The 22,656-nt window shown below is 38.5% G+C and overlaps 1 long non-coding RNA gene across 1 annotated transcript in view; it reads right to left on the reverse strand.

The window, feature by feature from the left end:
• Positions 1–3,930: 3,930 nt before the first annotated feature.
• Positions 3,931–22,656, reverse strand: part of LOC118250549 (uncharacterized) — a 43,470-nt gene continuing 24,744 nt past the window's right edge. The window contains exons 2-3 of the long non-coding RNA XR_004779484.2: positions 5,990–6,118; positions 3,931–4,249 (exon numbers count right to left, since the gene is read on the reverse strand). This is a non-coding gene — a long non-coding RNA (uncharacterized LOC118250549). The remainder of the gene's footprint in view (positions 4,250–5,989; positions 6,119–22,656) is intronic.

Below are 22,656 nucleotides of genomic sequence, written 5' to 3' on the forward strand. Positions count from 1 at the left end.
AAGAACAACCACATCAGTTCGATCCAGTGTCACCAATTCTTTTTCCCCTCTTCCAGGTGAGCTAGCTCACAGCAACTCAGCAGCTTCAGACTTACGTAGTTAACAAAATTGAGAACATCGATCTTTCCTTAAAGTTCCCACAAAAGTGGTTAATTCATAATCAGGGCATGAGCAATAGATTTCTTTCCTCCCACTTAACATTAAAGTAACATTAATTATTTAACATTAATAAAAGTAATGTTAATTATTTTACCAAAGGAAATGTATTCTCCCAATTTCCCACTGCATTAAATCCTCACTTATACTTTGAACAAATAGACCCTAAAAATAAACCAAAGCAAACCCCAGAACCCCTGAAAGTGCTCTCCTGTCTTGGAATGTCCTGGCAAAATCTGCCTGTGTGTCTATTTCAGATACTGATATAGCCTCCAGCAGCAGACTTCCTGAGTACCTCTGTGTATTAAACACATTTACTGCACAGCCTCTTTGTGCCATTATCTTGTGAGTCAGACGAACAAAGCACAGTGTTTGTCTGCCCTAATTTGAGTATCGAAAGTCAGATGTCACCCCAGGCTCACCTGCTCAATAACCCTCTGGAAGCACCCCCTCCTCCACCTCCTCCGCCAGGGCAGTGCAAAGTTGTCAGCTCAAAGGAAAATATCTTAATATTGGATCAGAGTCAGGTGAGACATATCCTGGCCTTGGAGATTTACATAAAGTGCAATACTGGAAAAAAGATCTCATCTTTCAAGCCCAGTTAACTACTAGATTATTCTTTCTTGTCCTCAGTTCAAAAGTGAGCAACAGAGCAACAGCCATTGTTTCAAGTTGAATTTTGAAATATACCCTTTTTATGCTCCAGAATTGCTGTCTAGTTAACTAGACAATTTTTTTTTTTTTTTTTGGCATATGGAGAAGTTACAGACCATTTCACAGAACACATGATTTATATAGCATTTGGGAGGGGTTCCTTTATTTACACTTGTATGTATGTTGCCTTCATTCACAATGTTCCTGATAAAACCAGACAAGATTAGTTATATTTGTTACATTTTTATTGTTTTAGTACATACCAGTTAAATTTGGTTCATAATTCTATTATTCCAATAGAATACTTTGAGGTGAATCTCAGAGGCTCAGTGCACTGAGAGTCCATCACAGTTCCATTTTTATGCACAGGTTGAAAGGGATTACATGGCAGTTTAATGATTCAGTGTACTTGCTGCAGGAGCATCAAGTGCCATACATGTTTATGAGGTAAAGAAAAAGGCAGCTACAAAGTACAAATGGTCACAAGGACACCAACAGAATCAATATTTGGAGGGAGGAGTAAGTAACCTGACAGGAGGTATGTCATAAGAGCTAGTTAAGCACTTGGGGAAAAAAAAAAAATAAAAAAAAATGTAATTAATCTTTTGTAATCTGTTTATAAATAGAGCCTTAATGCAAAGTCTCACCTTAAAAATCTATAAGGATTTGAAGAGCCACCACATCAAAAATGTCCTCTGGCCACTTTTACTGATAATGCTTTTGATGTCCCTAGCTGAAAAGTTACACCTTTCCAAATCTGGCCCAACTAACACCATCAGCCAATCAAGGTGTTTGTAAATGTAATTACAATAGACACCAAAAAAAGGATCTATTTGACACAGATATCAGATACTTCCCATGCTTCCAAATAAGGAATACATGCTCAGCAAAGAGATTCCTTCACCACACACAAATTATTATGAATGCACTCGAGGTTACAGAAAGCCTTACGTAACAGAAATCCTTTGGGTAATGTCTTGCCTGAACCTCGTATTTGTTCACCTGCCAGCCTGGACAGAGAACCCCCTGCCATCCTAGTCTGGATGTTGATGTGTTAGTGGTTGGCCACTTGGCAGCAACTTTTGAATAGATGTTCAAATGATGCATTTGGATCTTAGAAGGCTTCATGAATCCAGTAAAGCTACAACTGTAAGGGACAATCCCTTTCCATCACCACTTTCATCTCTTATGTTTTTTCAAATAAAAAATAATGTTTCTATTTAAAAAAAAAAAAACAAAAAAACAAAAAACTCAAGTTTGGCAAAATTGCTCCTCTGGTTGGATTACACCTTCAGAAAACGTTCTAAAATCTTATTGCACAGAGTTCTTTTTTTTTTTTTTTTTTTTTTTTTTTTTTTAAACTATGACAAGAGAGTGAAATTGCTCCTGCTTTATCATTTACTGCTTAAGGTGGATCTGAACTGGGCGGTTTCATGTCAGAAAGATGCTTGATTGATTTTAGGATAGAATCTTGAATGTTTTATAGATTTTTTTATACACCAATTGAAGTAAAAAGTCAACTCTGATTGTACAACTGCCTGCTTAGAAGAAAAAGAACACGACATTTTTTGCAGACATTTGTTTCCAGTCCTTATGAGTCTCCTGATATGTCACTATAAATGGGGGAAAACATGAACCGGAAATATTAATGGCTTTGTTCTCATTTTCTTGTCTTAAAAAAAGGCAAGATAAAATGAACCGAATTCAAAGTTGGTGTGATCCTCATGAATTTACATTGATGATAAAAATAAAGAAAATTGAATGTTTATACTTTGGTGAGCTACAGTATCTTGGATAAAACTGTATTCTATATCCTCCTGAATATTTTTCTTTTTGTAAATTCCAGTGTTAGGCTGTTTGTTGAACTTTTCTCATTAATAACTCTTAAAGTAAGAAAATATAACATTTTATCTGATACTATGAGTGAGAACACACTGTAAACAGAACACAAACTTTAAAAATCTTCCTTGGATAGTTTCCAAATCCAGCAATGAAGCACTGAGTCTTTTATTTCCTTAGTTTAAAAGCCCATCTAGAATATATAATTTCTCATTTCCAGCAAGAGCCTTCTGAAACAAATTTTATTTAAAGAGCTGTAGTGCCTACCACACTGGGCCATGCTGACTTTGTCTGGTAAAGCCTCCCACTGAAACGTAGTTTCTGATGTGTGGAGATCACAGCTTGTTTCCATGTAGTTGAAATCCCAGCTCAGAGTTTGTCTTATGTACGAGGCACGTCTTTTACCCAGAGAGTTGCCAGGATAGTTCTCCTCCCAGAAAGCCTTGTGTATATTTCCCCAGAGAAAATTCTCCAGTGAACAAGACCAAGAGGCGGTGGTACCCACACTGCCCCGGCCTGTTTGTGGGTGTTTGGGGCACCCCACAGTGCCTCCCCACCCAGTCAGGCCAGCCCTGTACATGGGGCCATGTGGGCAGCTGCTCTGACCATATCCTGCCATCCCGTGCAAGTCTCATCTCTGACCAAAGCTTAATTCTCCTCAATGAGAGATTATTTTTCTGTATATGATCTTAAATCATCCTGACAAAACAAGCCTGTGCCTGGAAATTAACTTTCAGATTTCCAGTGACAATGAGGATGGATCTTACTCTTGTCACCCACAGGTTGCAAAGATGGATCCTGTGACAAGGACTAAGAATCTGAAATTCATTTTAATATCTGATATAACACCATCCATTGGAATATATCTAAGTTAAAATTATAATATTGGAAAACTTTAAATTAGGTCAAACTTCAGCTCTGAATTCAAATACATTCAAGGGCTTAATGTATACCAGCAAGACAAGTAATATTGCATGTGCTTTCACACTTGCTGTTTGAATGCTGAATTGATATTAAAAGTAAGAATGTTAAATAAGTGAATTTCTTTTTAATCAAGAGTTGGTATTGCCTTTGCTTTGTGTTAGAGGGCCATGAAACTACCTCAGCAAAACTGTTGGTGTTTGCAGCCTCTGTAGCCCACTCCCCCTCAGCACCCACACAGCTAAGCTACTTGGCTATCTGTTAAAAAGTTTGACTAGCTGGAGTCTCTAAGATAACACAAAGAAACAGGAAAAAGCTTGATAAATCCCTCTTGAATATAACGAAAAACCTCAAGGAAACTGCTTTAGAAAGTTTATTTACCAGAAAAAAAAAGTCAGCTTAGATGTCTTTCCACAAGGTTCTGTTCTTCCACAATTTAACAGCAAGGTTGACTGCTAAAAAGAAAAGCCGCTTGAGTTGCTACAAGCCATGTAATGAAATGGTGGCTTTTCTTACAGTAGAAACTAGAGCTCTGCGGACTCTCTCACCAACAGACCATCCTGACATCCTGCTGGACCATTGGGAATCCTTGTGTTTTTCCATCTTAGAGAGTGACTGTGACATATGGGGAGAAGTGATGACGTGTCTTGTTCTGTGTACTGGGCTGCTGGACACAGCTCTGGAATAAGCCAGTAAGAAATAAAATGAAATAATAAAATAAAATAAAAAATAAAAAAATAACAATAAAATAAAATAACATATAACATAACATGACATAACATAACATAACATAAAATATGAAACATAATAAAACAATATAGCCCAGAAAAAAAGACATAGTTAATGTGAAAATAATTTCTGGTTGGTATAAACATGAAATCTTCAGGCTTTGACATGATAGAAAACCTTCTCTATGCCTAGAGAGCAAGTAGCTTGCATTCTTGTTTCTTTTAAAAATCCCATTTTATGACAGTCAGGCTAGCATAGTCTCTACTTTGAATCCACCTCTCAAATATGTTTCATCAAAGCAAAAAGGTTGCCTACTGGAAATCTAATATCAAAGATATGGTGTTGTCATACAGGGTAGAGTAAAAAGTACAGGGAACATGTTTCCAACTTAACTGCGCATAGCAAGGAAGAATTTCAGTGATTATTTGTGTATGTGTGTGTGTATGTGTGAATGCAATTATACCAGGAAAAAAAAAATAACAAAACACTCCCCTCACCTTTTTACCTTCATCATCCACTAAGTTATCACTACACCTGTTCAAAAATATCTGTACAATTTCCCTTCACTTATTTTAAGATCTAAAGTAGGCTGCAAATATTAGACATCATGTTTGGATAGTACAACAGAGAATTGCTTGAATTAATTAACGCAATCTCTTTTCCACTGTGTCCAGAGATGGGAGAAAAAAAAAAAAAAAAGTAACAGATGGGCAAAATAATAAATATTCCATTTTATTTTGACTTTTAATCACTTTCCCCATGTTGTATTAAAAAGAACATAGATAAACAGCCCCTTTTTAATATGAGCATGTTAAATATAACTTATTTCTTAGAAGCAAAATTGACATAAATGATTGGCTTGAAATTCAGTTCGACAAAGCCAGGGTAGAGAATAGAAATTTTACTCAGAAGTCTGGAATTTTGTTTTGTAGATTCAACATTACAAATTATTGTGGGTAAGAATGTGGTGTGAGAGAGAGAGAGAGAGAGAGAGAGAGAGAGGAAGGAAGGAAGGAAGGAAGGAAGGAAGGAAAAGTAAGAAAGAGAGAAAGGAAGGAAGGAACGAAGGAAGGAAGGAAAAAGAAGAAGAAAAAACAAAAACAAAAACCGGATGTGGATGTGACCATTAAAAAAAAAAAAAAAAAAAAAAGGAAACAGATACCTGATTACTTGAGGTATGGGCATCTCTATAGATATGTCTCTTCAGACTCCAGTGCAACAACATTACCCTTTCCACCTGCAGCCCTCAGGATGTCTTTTCTCTGCCCTGTGCCATTGGCAGTGACTGTCTGCATAGCATGGGGATAGCACCGGACAGGGCGGGGTATCACCCCTGAAGCCTTCCCACCTGGAGGCTCAGCCTCGTGCTTGGAGGACAGCTGCCTCAGAGGCTGCTCCAGGCTGGGTATGGTTCCTCCTTCGGCACAAAAGTCCACCTCCAAACTCTTCTTTTGTCCTGTCTCTGAGATAATCATGGTTTTGTTCTTTTTTTGTTTGGTTGGTTGGTTAGTTGGTGGTTGTTGTTGAGAGCCAGAGCAGTGTTTCCAAGGAGTGCTATGCTCCTGCTCTGAGGCATGGCACTGACATGGCTGAAACATGCCTCCCATGATATCTCTGCCCCCATCACCATGCTGTGCGAGATCTGCATCACATTCCCTATAAAAGACAGCACCTGTTCATCATCTCTTACCTTCAGGGTTATTCTTTTTCCTGGTTTTCTTTTTGAGTGGTAGTTTATTCAGCACAGCGCTTGCGAGCCTTTGATGTCGTGAGGTAGGAAATCATTGCACAAAGAGTGTAACTCCTGGCGATCTGAACTCTGCTTTTAACACAAAGCAACATTAGCTTTATCAAAAGACATATTGTTTCTACCTGCAGTTTAGAAGCTTTTCGTTTCTTTTTGCTGAGCCATTCCTTATGTTTCTTTCATGAATTGCCTTTCAAGAAAGGAAAGAATACAGCTTTCTTCCTTCAGAAGCAAACTGCCCAGACAAATCCCACTTGCCCTAGAAATCCCTCTTTGGGGTCAAATTTCTTTCTTGGATACTTGATTAGGGACTCTCAGAAAAATCAATGGGAACCTCTTTCAGTCCTTTCAAGTCTGGCCCTACTGAAGATAAGGAAATATAAAATTCCAACAGAAGAATCCACGTTTCAGAAGAAATCCTTTCAAATGTTTGAGGCAACTAGAAGCCTGTTTCTCCTTCACTTTCAAAGAAACAGGGCAGTACACTTAAGAGTAACATCCTAACTGTTCTTTTAACCAGATAAACAAATAAGCAGAAAAACATCATCTTGAGCCCTTAGTTAAAAAATTCTCTGAACATCATCTGCAAGAAGAAACAAAATATGGGATGTATTGAAAACACTGCAACCTTTTATCAGGATGAAGTATATACACAGATATGTGGTTATCAATTTTGGAAACTTACATACTTGGAATAAATACCAGCACAGTCAAATACATTGGTGAAATGCAAGTGAGTCTTTTGCATGCTATAAACATATTGGTGCCATTACCTGAGTGAAATATAATAAGTTTAATGACAAATAATCAAAAGCTTTGAAAAATTAGTGCGCAGTTAGATCTAAAATGGCCAGGGTAATGAACAATTCTGCTTCAATATCATCTTTAGGCTATTCAGACTACCTATTCTTTTCACATAAAATAAATATGCAAAACTATATCAAGGGAAGAATAGATTTTAACAAGGTTTTCAATATAAATTTGGCAATATGTCCACGAAGAAAGTGCCAGTCTGACATGTGAATTGTTCACTTAAAAATAAGACCGTTCTCCTAAACAAAACAACTATCCAATAAAGTGTCGTTGTTTTATAGGAATGTAGTCATAAGGAAAATATGAATTCAAAAGCTTTTTTTTTTTTTTTTTTTTTAAATCTGCAACAATTCAAGCCCCAGTCAAATAAACCACTTTGTGTAGTTCCTTTCATTAGTCACATGCCAACACACATTGTTAAATTAGCAAAAGATCACACAATGCCTTCTAAATTAATGACCAGGCTTTCTTTGACTGCTCTGAGGTCAGGATTTCAAGTTGCTTCATTTTGTAAATGTTAAATGCATTTTTACCAAGACTTGTACTGCAGAGCTGGTACATAGCTTTGGAAGAATGATCTCAATCCTCTTTTGCCTTCTGCATTGTAAGCAAAGGAGCTGGCACACATTTACAGGGCACAGTCTTTGCACCTCATAAAATTTTAAGTAGCAGAAAAAAGCCTAAATCTGTCTTAAGATGATATTAGATTTTAAGATGGTCATAGTGCTCAGTTTCCTAACTTGAACACATTTGATATAAAAGAAAGTAAGAGGTACATTGCATGAGATCCTTAGGAGAGTATAGCAAATGATTATTTTTAAGTGTAACTATTTTTAAAGGATAAAATTGATGTTTTCATGCTTAATTTTTTGAACAAAGCCTACAAATAGTCCCATAGTCATGAAGATCAAAACAGCCCACTGAAAAAATAGGATTTCAGCATTTAAACTAATTATCTAGTCTTCTGAAGATTTCCAAGAAAGGATATTAAAAATGTTAAAACAAGAAAAATGAGTTTACAAGTTTGCTTATTTATTAAGTAAACAGCAAAACCTAATCATGACGGTTTCAGTGGTTAGAAGTGAGCTGAAGTTTTAAAGAGACATTTGGAAAACAAATAGAAAAAGTCATCTGTTCTCTGCATTTTTAGGGAAAGAATGATCACATACTGCTTTCAAGGCAGCTGTGTAAACACACATACATTAAAAAATATTAAATAAATAAATAAGTAAATAAATAATAATAGTAAAGTGATACCTTGCACAAGAGAATGACAAATCTGCAGAGAAAATCAAGCAGCCTGGCAAGTTACCATAAGTAGTGCAAAACTGACAATATTAGACTACCATCATTAACATACAGAGATACACACCAGAAGATGTTTGACTGGTGGAAAAAGGATATTTTTGAAAGAATCTATGTACAAATATACAAGACAAATGTTGGGCAGTGTACGGGTATGGAGTAAGATTTCTTTTGCTCTCTGCCTGCTCAACTGTAGCCATTCAATTAGTAATTTCCTGTGGTTGAAGGGTACCACATCTTTTCAGGATAGAGGAAAAGCTGGGGATGCTGCTGGAGGGAACTGGTTGCAAATCAGGACATCACATCTGAGAGCAGGAATGGATCTTCCCTTACTTCTGCCTCAGCAAAAAAAAAGAAATACAGTCTGCATTACTGTTGTTGATTTGGGTTTGGAAGACACAGGCTGGAAATGAACATCTCCCAGTACACAACAATAATGCTTTCAAATATTAATGTTTCTAAAAGAGATGACCTTGTAATACAAAAGTCTTTGCATGCAACATAGGTCACAGCTGGAAGGTGAGGCTGTATCAAGGCTGAATCTGTGCTTTTCCTTGGATGTGGAGGATGCCCTAATGGCATCTTTTGAGGATTCTCAGATTTCTTATTAACATTCTTATCATTGCCCCAGAGCAAAGCATGTGGCTATGAAGACAGTGTTAAATCTGAACCTGTGTGCATACTTCAGCTTCTTCAGGATAATGCAGGAACCAAACTGGGCTGTAATCAGAGGCAGAGAAAGGGCAGGTAAGGCTATGAAGCTGGGTAGAGAAGGGTGCTGGACATTAGGACACAAAACCTGCCAATGAGGGAAAACACATGCTGGAGATCAAATCAAGCAGGTGTGGTGAAGCAAAGAAAAGGGACTTCTTTTCTCTTCTACCTGATGTGAATTGGGAGTTAAACCCTTCTTTAGGATAATTCCACCAATTTCTATTATTTATAAATGCCAGTATCAAAGCAGTTATTAGATATCTTGAAACAAACCACTAACTCAACAATGGGCTGATGAAAGTCTTGCATTGATATCCATCCAATGGATATCCAATTCATATCCATTTTGAAGATGCCAGCGTCTTCAAAAACACTTCATAACATGACCTGTTTTGCATAAGCTTACCCAAAGTGTATCTGAAACAGCTTTCACACACATCCTCTATTTCTTCTGATCATCTGGGGAAAACCAAATTCAGCCAGGAGTGCTGTCTTCATAGACATCACAGGGCCTGAGGCAATGCCTCCTGCCCCATCATGTCCAAGCAGGGCACCTGGGTCAGTGGCATCCAATGGCAGCCCCAGGAGGAGAATGACAAATAAATACTGTATAAATTATTCTGTGTCTCTAAGACTATATTGTTTATTTCTCTACAGCTCCCTCCTAACTACCCATTCCACGTCTTCAAACATGGAATAGGCATTGCAAAAACAACAACAAAAAAAGCAAACAAACAAAACCAACCAACCAAACCAAACCAAACAAACAAACAAAAAAAACCTCTACTCTTTGCTCTACTCTGCACTGGTGCAACCTCACCTCAAGTACTGTGTGCAGTTTCGGGCACCACAGTACAAAAAAGATATGAAATTACTAGAGAGTGTCCAGATAAGGGCTACAAAGATGGTGAAGGGCCTAAAGGGGAAGACGCATGAGGAGCGGCTGAGGTCACTCGGTTTGTTCAGCCTGGAAAAGAGGAAGCTGAGGGGAGACCTCATCGCAGTCTACAGCTTCCTCATGAGAGGGAGTGGAGGGGCAGGTGCTGATCTATTCTCTTTAGTGAGCAGCGATAGGACCCAAGGAAATGGTGTCAAGCTGCAACAGGGGAGGTTCAGGGTGGACATCAGGAAGAAGTTCTTCGCTGAGAGGGTTGTCGTGCACTGGAACAGGCTCCCCAGGGATGTAGTCACGGCACCAAGCCTGTCAGAATTTAAGAAGCATTCAGACTGTGCACTTAGTCACGTGGTCTGAATTTTTGGGTAGACCTATGGGGAGCCAGGAGTTGGACTTGATGATCCTTGTGGGTCCCTTCCAACTCGGGATATTCTATGATTCTATGAAAAAAAAAAAAAAGAGAGAGGGAAGAAATGGAAAAATAGCTGAGATTAGTAATCTAATCAGTTCATTATGAATAACAAATATTCTTGGGTTTACAAAGCAAAAGGTTGGATTTCTTTATTTGAGAATATTTATTACAGAAATTACATCACTGTTTTTATCTCTAGTTTGTGGTATGCACCTGCAGAAAAAATTAGTTCACTTCTTTTGCCGGCTACTAGTTTAATAATGTCCTATTCCATTTTCCTGTTAGAATATTACTTTTCCTGTGATTATAGCTGTGTCAAAATGTACTTTCCTTAAGCATGCAGAAGAAGCATAACATCTTTTTATGAAATGAAAGAAATTCTGAACTTATTTGAATTGTGCAATCCATAATAATGTAATACCTGCTCTGATACAGTGGCTTAGTGGCTAGATTCCTCTACAGTCTGAAATTCTTGTAACTACTTACCCCTGTGACACAGTCTCAGGCCCCACAACAGGCTAGTGGTGAACTTACAGTCTTTTATATTTTTACAGTCAGAATTATAAAGAATATCTTATTTCCCATTTCTTCCATTTATTTCATTCCTACAGTGTCATTAAGAAAATTTTCAAGTGTGTAACTTCAAAAATATTTAAGAATTGCACAAACCCCACTGTGTATTCTGAATGTTTTTGTGGAAATACTCATACAAAATTAAGAATGATGGTATTAGGGCTTTTGAAGATCAATTAACGATGATGAGGCAAAATTTTGGATCTATTTACTTTAATGGTGAAATTCCCATTGGAATTCCCTACAGGACTTTTATGATCTCCCTGTTTTTATCTCATCCATTCCGACAGTTGCAGAGGAATTAATAACTTGGTGAATTTCTTGATTCAAGAGAGGATGACAGTTGCTTAGCCAAGCTTGTGCAGATGAAATCAATGCCATGGTACTGGGCTGAGGGAAGCAACTGGACATGTTGTAAAGATGATTTTTTTTTTTTTCAATTGAAGTCTACAGGCTGGGAGCTGTGTTAGATCTGAGCTCATTTTAAGAGATAAAAAAGCATCAGAAACCCCAAAGCCTTTCCTGACTCACAGCTCTGATGTTGGCGTTCTGACACAGAGCTAACTATCTTACTGCTGGGCAATTACATAGATAATGAGCGGTGACTGGGAATGATTGTGGGGATTGACCTGAAACCTGAACTAGAAGAAGATATCTACTGGCCTCTGATGGATTTCCAGGCACTGATCTTAAATATACTATACAAGGCTTCAAATTGTATCAGACCACTCAAGCTCCTAGCTGGTCTCTACCAAAGCTTGACTGTACCAGCTCACCCCAGCTATGGCAGAGTCAGGGTGCCAGATGACGCAAAAGGCTTTAATCAAGTATATCGTGTTTTGATTAGATAAAGTCCTTTGCTGTTTATATGACACTCTTTTCTTTGGCAATACATTTCTTCAACAGTTTGAGGACCAGAAATTACTGTATACATCTCCTAATATTCTATTTTCCAATGTGAAAATATCTCAAATTCTGTCTAGGCCTCAGAGGAAAAAGACGAGTAAACACTGGAGAGGTGTAGTCCTCCAGGTTATTTTCATCAACTATATACAATTACTTCCAGTATATGATAATACATAAATATGACCTAGTATAACATATTGTAATGGATCATAAAACTGTTAAAAAGTACATTTAGGACTGTATATGAATGCAGTATAACCCTAACCCTAGCTGCACCCTAACCCTAACAGTGTAAGAATCCACTCATCTAGGTGGCATTACATTCAAAGAATGGAAAAAAAAATCCTTTTGCAAGAATGAATCCTATTAAAAATGAAACTGTATGGAATGATCTAAAATAATTTTAATTACCAGAAATAAATCTTTCAGAGAAAAGGAACCTGGCTTTAAAAAAAAAATAAAATTCTTTGTGTTGTTGATGAACTGCATGAAGAAATTACAGCAAATGGTAAGTATTTGAGTCATCCATTCCAATTAAAATTTAAATTGAAAACTGGGTTCTAATGAAGAAGAGCTTAGTGCTGGACTTGAGGGATCTCCTGTCACTGGGCAAAGGGAAAAAGTGCACAAAGGCAAAAAAGATTTCAGTCAGGCATTTCCTAGGTATATGCTTCACAGTAATACAAAAAGGAGAGCATGCTGCCTTTTTTTTGAAACAGAACCCGTGCAGGCACAGTTGCTCTTCATGGTACTGCAATCCAGTGAGAAAACTTTTTTACTTCTAGCAGAGGAGCAAACAGCAATAAAGGAGAAACAATCTCATAATTTTGCCCATCCTAGCAAAATCATTATGTTATTGTTACTTTTGGATTTTTTTGACAGCTTCACTCCACCAGCCCACCCAAATTGCTGATAATAAACATAATGGAGGTTGGGTCCAGACATATCTTCCAAGACCTGCACCTGCTCAGATACTGGTGTCTGAAGGGTCAACATTTGCTGAACAGCTACAATAAGCACTGAAGGAAGTGCAGGCTCTTTCAGTTTGAAAACATTAATACTTTTGTTTTTAAACTTTAAATTGATGTTTTAATGTGCTACTAAGTGTAATGAAACCAAAAATCCATCACAACCTTAAGCTAATAAATTGCCCAATGCTTTGGAAAATTCCCTATGCATTAAATGATAACCCGCAAAATGAATGAAAATGCTAAAGTCATAGCATCTTCCAGAAATAGCTATGTATCTCTAACAGTCTAATACAATATAATGGAGAATACAGCGATCGTATTGTATTTCTAAAGCTTGTTTCTCTGTTAGCTCAGAAGCACAAGTTTAAAAGAACATTTATAACATAATTCAGTGTCAGTACTTTCTACCAAGGGTTCTGAGTAGCTGAGACTTAAAAAAAAAAGGCAGAAAAATGTAGGAAATGTAAAAAATCAATCAGATCACCTTAGTTTATACAACAAGATAGGTTACACAGTATTTCCCTATATGGGCATTTAATTATATTTTGTACAAGTGTAGTAAATTGCCTTCTTAAATCCTATTCTGAATAATGAAAAAAAAAATCACAACAAAACAACCAAACAAAACCAACAAGCAAATAAACAAAACAAAAAAATGAACAAACAAAAAAACAAAGCTCTTGTTTGTTGCAGATGCCTCTCTGAAGTATTTTTTTTTTTGCTGTTGTTGTTGTTGTCCCCCCACCCCATCAAGGTAATAAACGTGGTATTGAAGCAGTTCTCTTTCCCTGGCTGTGAGCTTTCTGCAGATGAAAGTTAACTCCTGTCTTTCAAAACACTGTGAGTGACAGGTTGCATACCAGAGCAGAGAGATCTTGCAGCTAATCTATCATGAACAAAATGCAATGTCTCCCCACAAACCTCCTTCTGTTACTGTGCTCAGAAGGTTGCAACAGCAATATTTCTCTGGCTACATTTACAGTAGAGAATGTGGAAACCATAAAAAAATCACAAGGACAGATTTGACATAGACAACCAGTTGAGTTTGATTAAAATGTACTAAAATTGTATTTTTTTTCATTTAACAGTAAGCTTCTGTCAATGTTGTTTAATGTCAGTACTGTTAATGAAGTTGTCAAGCTTGTCACTTTCATTGAATACCAACTTTGCTAAGAAACTGGTACTACAATTACCTCCAGCTCTGTACGATTAAATTCATCAAAGCACACCAAGGCCCCAGATTGTGCCAGACCTTTAAAGAATTTCCCCATGGCTTTGTAGTCCAGTCCATCAGAACAGTTCAACACAATGCAGTGCCAAAAGAAAAGAGCTTAAAAAGATCATTTTTTAATTTAAAATGTATAGGATTTGCCAGCATTTACTGCCTGTTATTCAGCTTCCCCCACCACCACCCCCAGTTCTGGAATTTCCCCTTATTTGTCCAATCTATAATATAAAACCAGATCATGTAGCTCTTAACTAACTCAGTCTTTCACAGTAGCATGTGAGATGCACTTATGCACAATTTTAAAAATAAATTTCTAACAGCAGGAAAATAAAACAAAAAGAGGAGCAGTAGCAGCAGTTTCATGCCCACCCAGTTCCAGCACTTGACTATACTCCTCACCATCTGAAAGAAAAATCAGTTCTTTTACAGAAGTCACATAACTTCCAAAAAAAAAAATGAGAGGAGAGGAGAGGAGAGGAGAGGAGAGGAGAGGAGAGGAGAGGAGAGGAGAGGAGAGGAGAGGAGAGGAGAGGGGAGGAGAGGAGAGGAGAGGGGAGGAGAGGAGAGGAGAGGAGAGGAGAGGAGAGGAGAGGAGAGGAGAGGAGAGGAGAGGAGAGGAGAGGAGAGGAGAAGAGAGGAGAAGAGTTTTGAAGTTTAAAACTCTCAAGTTTAAAACTAGAGAAGAGGTGAAGGAGATATGCCTCTTGGTTAAAAATTCAGTGAGAGAAGCAAGACTCTTGGATTCCTCTCCTTTCTCTGCTGACATATGGAAACCCTCCAGCACAAGGCAAGTATTCTCACCACAAGGTACTTGGGTGAGAGAGAACCTCTACCTCCATCTCTACCTCTTCCTCTCTCACCTTGCTGCCTGGTAGTCCACGGAGGACCAAGCATGTGGAGAGAAATCTGATTCTAGCTGTGCAGCCCAAGGGCAGGTACCTCTTTGGGTACACCTAGGGCCAGGCATTTCCCATTGGCATCCCCAGGGGACACACAAGCCATATGGCAAGATGTCCAGTTTTCAAGTCATTGATTTTTGTACTTTGATGTTCCCCAATTTTTCAAGTTGATGGTTTTGCTATATGTTCTTTATACCTACCTGGAAATAGTCACCATCTCCTGAAGAGCAAGCAGGGGAAAACACTATCCACAAATGTGTTTTTGTAGGAATTAAAATTGCTATGAAAACAAAGACATAAGACACAAAAAATCTAAAAATAAGCATGTTGACTTACACTATGCTGGAGACACATTTCTTTCATTGCTATACGTGGGTTGAAGATTGGAGAACGTAAAAGCGTGAATGCTATACCACTGGCCAATGGTCAAATGGTCAAAGCCCAGTTTACAACACAGTTTTGTCTAAAGTGCAGTGCTTGCTGGGGCTACATATTCTTTCTGGAATAAAATTCTCAAAAATGTCCACAGAAAAGGGATATTATGAGGAAAATAAAGTTGTGAGTTGCATTGCAGGCTTAAGAACATGTTGTGATTTCCAGCTTTGTGATTTCCACTATATCTTCCACAAGTAATGACCTCTTTTGAAAGGTTAACACAGAAGCAAAATTCTGTGCACATACAATGCAGCTGCAGAGAAGATGTTTCCTCCTGACTAACTACCTTCTGCAGTTCTCTCCCTGGTCTATGCTTATAAATAAAACACATCTAAACTTCTCAGGTTTGTACTTAAAGACAAGTGAAATAGACGGGCATTTGCAGACGTATCACCTGTGGAGCCATTAAGCTCCAGCTCATAGAGATGCAGAAAGAACCAAGAGAGGTCTCCCCTGCCATTTTCTGGAACTTCAGCTCCAAAGTATATGGAAGTACAGGAGATACAGAAACGTTCTAAATGGATCACACCAGTAGCCCTTCTAATCCACCAGAGGTCAATTTTTCACATGAGCTGGTAAAGACTACGTAAGTAGGCCTCAGGACTGAGAGGGAGAAGTGACAAAACAAGCAAGCCACCATGGATACGTACTAGCAGGAGTTATCTGGTCAGGCCCTGCCATTTTGTAGGAAGGGATCTTTTCAAAATGGGATCAGAGATGAGAAAAGGAAGAGAATAATGGATCAAATTCAGTGATTATCTTAGACATCTGCGTACTAATACATGAGGTTTGTGGGAGAAACAAGAGAAGCTTGAAGTCTTCACATGTGTTGTGGTTTAGCCCGGCTGGCAGCTAAACACCACACAGCCGTTCGCTCACCCTCCCCCCTCCCTCTCTGGGATGGGGGAGAGAAACGGGAAAGTGAAGCCTGTGAGTTGAGATAAAGACAGTTTATTAAAACAGGAAAATAATAACAATAATAATAATAATAATAATAGTATTAATAATAATAATGTGTACGAAATAAGTGATGCACAATGCAATTGCTCACCACCCGTTGACCGATGCCCAGCCTATCCCCGAGCAGCCGGCCCCCCCCCACCCCGGCTAGCCACCCCTATATATTGTTCAGCATGACATCAGATGGTATGGAATACCCCTTTGGCCAGTTTGGGTCAGCTGTCCTGGGTCTGTCCCCTCCCAGCTCCTGCTGCATCCCTAGCCTGCTCGCTAGCAGGACAGAGTGAGAAGCTGAAAAGTCCTTGGCTTGGTGTAAGCACTACTCTACAACAATTAAAACATCAGCATGTTATCAGCACTCTTCTCATCCTAATCCAAAACATAGCACCCTACCAGCTACTAGGAGGAAAATTAACTCTGTCCTAGCTGAAACCAGGACAACATGTGATCAAAATTAGTACTTACTTGGCCTAAGAGGCTGAGTCCAATCACACTCCGAGAACTAACATATGAAAGGATATGAAACTCGCTTGAGAAGTAAAGGTAGACAAAAAGTGAAGGATCAGGTATTTCAAATATAAAGAGACATTCATTTACTCCGAGGACCCAGAACATAGAGGGCTTTTGAGTAGCTGAAGAACTCTTAAGTAATAATTAAAAGGAAATACATGTGGTAGTTATCTATTAAAGCTATCAAAACTGAATGATCTGACAGAACATGCTCTTACGAGCAATGTGCAGGATCATTTAAATGAAAGGATTTGGCGGCACTCAAGCATTTCAACTACTCAGGCAACTAATGGAAACTGGATGTACCAGGAAACAGAACCCTGTTCTTCTCCAGATGCTCTGACAACTACTACTTGATAGAGATAGCAAAGAAACTGGCAGGAGAAAAAAAAAATATTTCTAGATTTGATTCTAACTAATGGTGTGAATCTTTTGAAAACTTGAATATAGAAAACAAGTTTAGTGGGCATCATTATAGAGAGAGAACAACAAAACAGAAACCAATAAGCTTCAAGATAACCTCAACAAATTGACTGACCAGATATCCAGGAGCGAAGCTGAAGAGGAAAAAGAGTTCATGAAAGATGGCAGTTCTTCAGCATGACTGTACCAAGGACACAAGCGCAAATCAAAATAAGGAGAAAGTGAATAAGAGAGTTCAGTAAACAATAATCTTTTCATTTAGCAGAAATACTTCAAGACACATACAGGAGGCAAAAATGATGTCAGTTTACTGACAGGCTTACAGGAGTAGCATAAGACTATAGGGATAGACTCACAAAAGCATGAAATGAGATAAAACTATGAAGTGACATGGTGCATAACTAGAAATCATTCAAGAACATGAGTAATAAAAAGAGATGAAATAAATTGCTGGATCACAAATTGCAAAGGAAGAATTATCAACGGGTAGTGATGAGAAGACCAGAAGTACTGCTTCTTTTCTATCTGTCTTTACTAGAGAGGCCAGCTACAATATGATGGCCACCAATACCAAGGACAGCAGGATAATGTTTATATAATCTTTCTGGATTTCAATAAAGCTTTTGATACTGTCTCTCACAGTATCCTTCTGGACAAAATGACCAGAATACAGTTAGATAAAAGCATAATAAGATGGGTAAACAATTGGCTGATGTGTTGGGCCCAGAGGATTCTTGTAAATGGGGTTACATCAGGCTGGCGACCTGTCACTAGTGGGGTTCCCCAGGGCTCCATTTTATGACCAGTCATCTTCAATGTTTTCATAAATGATTTGCATGAAGGACTTGAAGGTTTTTTGAGTAAGTTTGCAGATGATACCAAACTGGGTGAAGCTGCTGACTCTGTTGAGGGTGGTGAGGCCTTGCAGAGAGATCTGGACAAATTAGAGAGCTGGGCAATCACCAACAATATGAAGATTAAAAAGAGCAAGTGTTGGATTCTGCACCTGGGAAGGGGCAGCCCTTGTTATATGTACAGAATGGGGGATGAGATGCTGGAGAGGAGCCCTGCAGAAGGGGATCTGGGGATTTTGGTCCACAACAAGCTGAATGTGAGCCAGCAGTGTGCCTTGGAGGCCAGGAGGGCCAACTGTACACTGGGGTACATCAAAAACGGCATTGCTAGTCAGTCAAGGGAAGGGGTTGTCCTGCTCTCCTCTGCGCTGCTGTGCCCTCACCTTGAGTACTGTGTGCAGTTTTGAGCACCATAGTATAAGAAAGACATAAAGATGTTAGAGAGTGTCCAAAGGAGGGCAACAAAGATGGTAAGGGGTCTAGAGGGGAAGACATACAAGGAGCGGCTGAAGTCACTTGCATTGTTCAACCTGGAGATGTGGAGATTGAAGGAAGATCTCATTGCAGTCTACATTTTCCTCATGAGGAGGAGCAAAGAGGCAGGCTCTGAGATCTTCTCTCTGGTGACCAGCAATAGGACCCAAGGGAACAACCTGAAGCTGCAACAGGGGAGATTCAGACTGGATATCAGGATATTCTTCAATCAGAGGGTGATCGCGCACTGGAACAGACTCCTCAGGAAAGTGGTCATGGCACAGAGCCTGCCAGAGTTCAAGAAGTGTTTAGACAATTCTCCCAGACACATGGTCTGATTTTTTGGGTGGTCCTTTGAGGACCCAGGAGCTGGACTAGATGATCCTTGTGAGTCCCTTCCAACTCAAATATTCTATGTAATGTCTCAGGTTAATGTAGGCAAATAAAAGGTTAAAAAATAATCAGCTGAATTACAGTATTCAAAGAGCTGGCTAAAGGAATGTCAGAATCTTTACCCATTATCTTTGAGAATTCATGGATGACGAGTGAGACATTAGAAAACTGAGATGGGACAATAGAAAAACAATATTTCTACAAGAGGAGCCAGAGAGCTACTAGCCTAATATCAAATGCCCAAAAAGCACTGGAACAAACTATTAAAGAAAGGACTATTTGTACACCCTAAAAAGAAAACAAGATAAGCAACAATAAATGTTGGTTTGTCAGGAACAATCACATTAAAACAATCTAGTTTCTTCCTGTGACAGGAGAATGACTAGTGGATATGGAACCTATAGTAGATGTCACAGACCTTCTCTTCAGTAAAACTTTTGACACTGCCTCATAAGAAAGCCCGTGAAAACTGTTCTGGGGGAAATTATTCCAGGCAGGGTGTAACTGTTGAAAAACATATTTAAATGCAGCTACCAGTGGTTCGTTATCAAACAGAGGACTATATCAATCAGGGTTCTGCACTGTATTGCACCTGAGTCTGCTGTTCTCTGATATTTCCATTAGCCTACTGGATGTCAGAACAGAGCCTAAAATCTTAAACAGCATACCGTGTTACTAATGTGAATAACCAATGCCCTGTTCTTTCAAAAGTGCTGATATGAGAGGTCAAGAAGCACACAAAGATGCTCACAAAATAAACAGCCAGTGCTGAAGAACCTCAAGCTAACATGCCATGTTAAGTTTTGAAGAAACTGAAGAATAGCTGTTCATCAGTCAGAGAGGAAGGAGAAATGGGAATGATCTGTAATGAAAGACTGAACAAACTGGGTCAATTTATGAGACTGAGAGAAGAGAAAATAGCAAGCAGCAAAAAAAAAAAAAAAAAAAAATCTCATGCAAAAAAAGATTTTTTTTTTTTAAAGTTATGGATAAACAGGCCATGGAATGTCTATTCTTTTGTCTCAGAGAGAGACAAATGTATGTGAGACGCTGTTTTTTTTATTCCTGCTCTACAGAAGAGAGACTGACTAGGATGATCTCGACCTCTTTTCTCAGATGATCTTTTCATGCAGTTCTAAAATCAGAAAAAGGTGCAAGGCCTATGTGACAACCTCTGACAAGAGAAGTTTATATCTATTTTTGTCACTTATAGGGCAGGAAGTTCAGTGTAGTGTCATGGGAACATACCCAAACTCTCTATAAACATGGTGTGTTTATAACGTGGTGTGTTTATAAACATGTGTCACTCAAGTGACTGAAGTAACAGAGAGCGTAATTCTGGGTGATATTTGTGTTCCATCTCTTGCTTGGTTAATATAGTCATATCCACAGACTGCTCCATTTTGGATTGGAGGCATGCCCCTGGCAACAGGCTCATGCCCCACAATTTCAGTTTTTATAATCCTGACTAATAGAACTGTGTAAAAAGAGAATTCTATCCAACACAACTGTAGGTTTTCATTGTCCGTGCAAATGTTCAGTTCTTGTTTTAGCTCCTGAAATTTGGAAGTATCTTTAATGTCTGGGTATACTGGTTAAAGTACATGTTTTTATTTTTATTTTTAAAGTTGATCTTTTCTCAGTTTTACTTTGTCTTCTCATATGTGTTGTTTAGTAAAAGGGGCTACAAGAGTAAACCACCTCTTCTGGGCAATGCCCCTTCATACATAACAGTCCTGACATATTTTCAGACACTTCTAATTTCAAAATCTCACTCTACCAAAAACCGTACCAGAAACTTGTCTTTTGAAGTCCATTCTCATGTTATTATATCTTTCCAAATAGAAAGAGGACTGAGAAACAACATTAGAGAGGAAGAAGGGAATTTTTTTAAATCATGGACCTGTTGAAGTTTTCAGTATTATTTTGCATCCAGTTCCTTAGATAGCCAGTATGACAGGATTGCTTCTTAATCTACTGCCCTCACATTTGCATATTAAGCAGAGGTTTAGTGACCTGTTCACAGAGGTATATTTTTTTCTTTTTTTTTTTTTTCCGTATTGATTATAGCTATTTTCAAAGTTACAATGTGTATGAATACCCTGATTATTCTCTCTTAAGCCCATTACCCATCTTCAACAGCAGTGATTTAATTTGCCACTGTGCTAGCTGGTCCTTTCATTTTGGTCTGCCTGAAGTTCATACTTTCCTCCCTCAGGACACTAGGTTGGAGCCCAATGGAGCATGGTGGAGAGAAGAAAACTTTCCAAACGCAGTGACCAAACACCAGTGTGTTAACTCTAAAGAAAGGCCAGAACATCACTTTGACTTGTCTAGAACTAGACATGGGCTTAGAGCCTCTGTGGGTCTGACACATTGCCTTCTCTGTTAGAGCCACTTTAAATTACTTACAGAATCAGTAGTTATACCAGTGAGGGATTTTGCCCAGCGTGTGCTACCAGATGTTCCATGGCAAAGTTATTTTAATACACCTTTTATCTGTAATGACTGAAGGCAAGTGGCTCTCCAGTGGCACTGCATTTCAATTCCATACATGATGTAGAAAGCTACATTCACATGGTCAAAAACAGTGCATATATCTGGAGAGGGGGAGGAATGCTGACTAGAGACTTTTGCCTCTAGCAGCAACAGCAGCCCCAGCCATATCCATTGCAGGGATTCAAATAACAACTTGAAAACATCTCAGTCATTACAAGTATAAAATCCTGAGCATCACATGACACATGAAATGGGAAAGCCCACATTTCAGTATCCTAGAGTTTTTCATGAAATAACATTTCTTGCAGTGTTCATACATCTGCCTGTTCTGAAACAGCAACATCGCCCTCAAATCTCTTTCAGTGTATGTTTTGTTCCTCTCCCTCTCCCTCCCTCTCTCATCTCATGCTTTTCTCACCATATTGCAAGCACTTTTGTGGCTTCTTAGCTTCTTCCCTTTGCCTAAAGTCTCTAGTCTCTTTTCAAGTCAGGAAGATTGAAGAGTTGTGACATTTTCACTGCTCAACACCTGACATCCTCAGAGATGTTAACACTTTTCCTTTATTGAGCAAGAAGTGCTGAATAGTTGGATTCAGCTCTTCCAGAAACTGGAAGAGCAACCAGAAGAGCAGCTCTTCCAGTAACTGGAAGAGCAAGTTGCTAAGCACAGTCATTCCTATTCTTCAGTAATGGTTTTTAGCTCTTACTTTCTACCACAGATCTGTGATTCTCCTTGCATTTATCCATGAAGTACAGCCTGAGAGCAAGAGCAGAGCATCAGAGAAATGTCAGGAAAGTCCTTTCCCTGAGAAGCCTGCACTGGCCTGAATGAGTAAACAAGGATCTATAACAGGGATTTCAGTAGCTGACTTTGGGCCCTTTGCACTGGTAGTCAGCCAAATAACATTTTGTTCAACTGATAGAAATAAACACACTCTTAAAGTTTAGCACACACCAATAGTCAAGGTTAGTTAGAAATTGGAAACCAAGCATGGGATGTTTTGTTTCTACACATATGTCTATGTTGGGACTTCTTTATTTTCATATGCATGTACTTATGTACTTAAGAGATATTCATAATAAAATCTTCTGTCACCCACATGTTCATTTTCTTTATGAAAATACACTGTAATTTATGCTTTAGAAGCACTGGACTTTTATCTGACAGATACGTGAATTTTAGAGCAGTATCTCATGTCCCTATTTCTGTATTTCCTTACACTTTAATTTTATGATTTAAGAAGAAAATGAAAGACAAAAAAAAAACAACAAAAAAAGATATCTAAGTGCCTTCTGAATGTGTTATTATAAAAAGAAGCAAAGCTCCAGTCACATTACTGTATGTC

This window comes from Cygnus atratus, chromosome 1 (assembly GCF_013377495.2).
Source record: "Cygnus atratus isolate AKBS03 ecotype Queensland, Australia chromosome 1, CAtr_DNAZoo_HiC_assembly, whole genome shotgun sequence".
NCBI classification, from domain to species: Eukaryota; Metazoa; Chordata; class Aves; order Anseriformes; family Anatidae; genus Cygnus; species Cygnus atratus.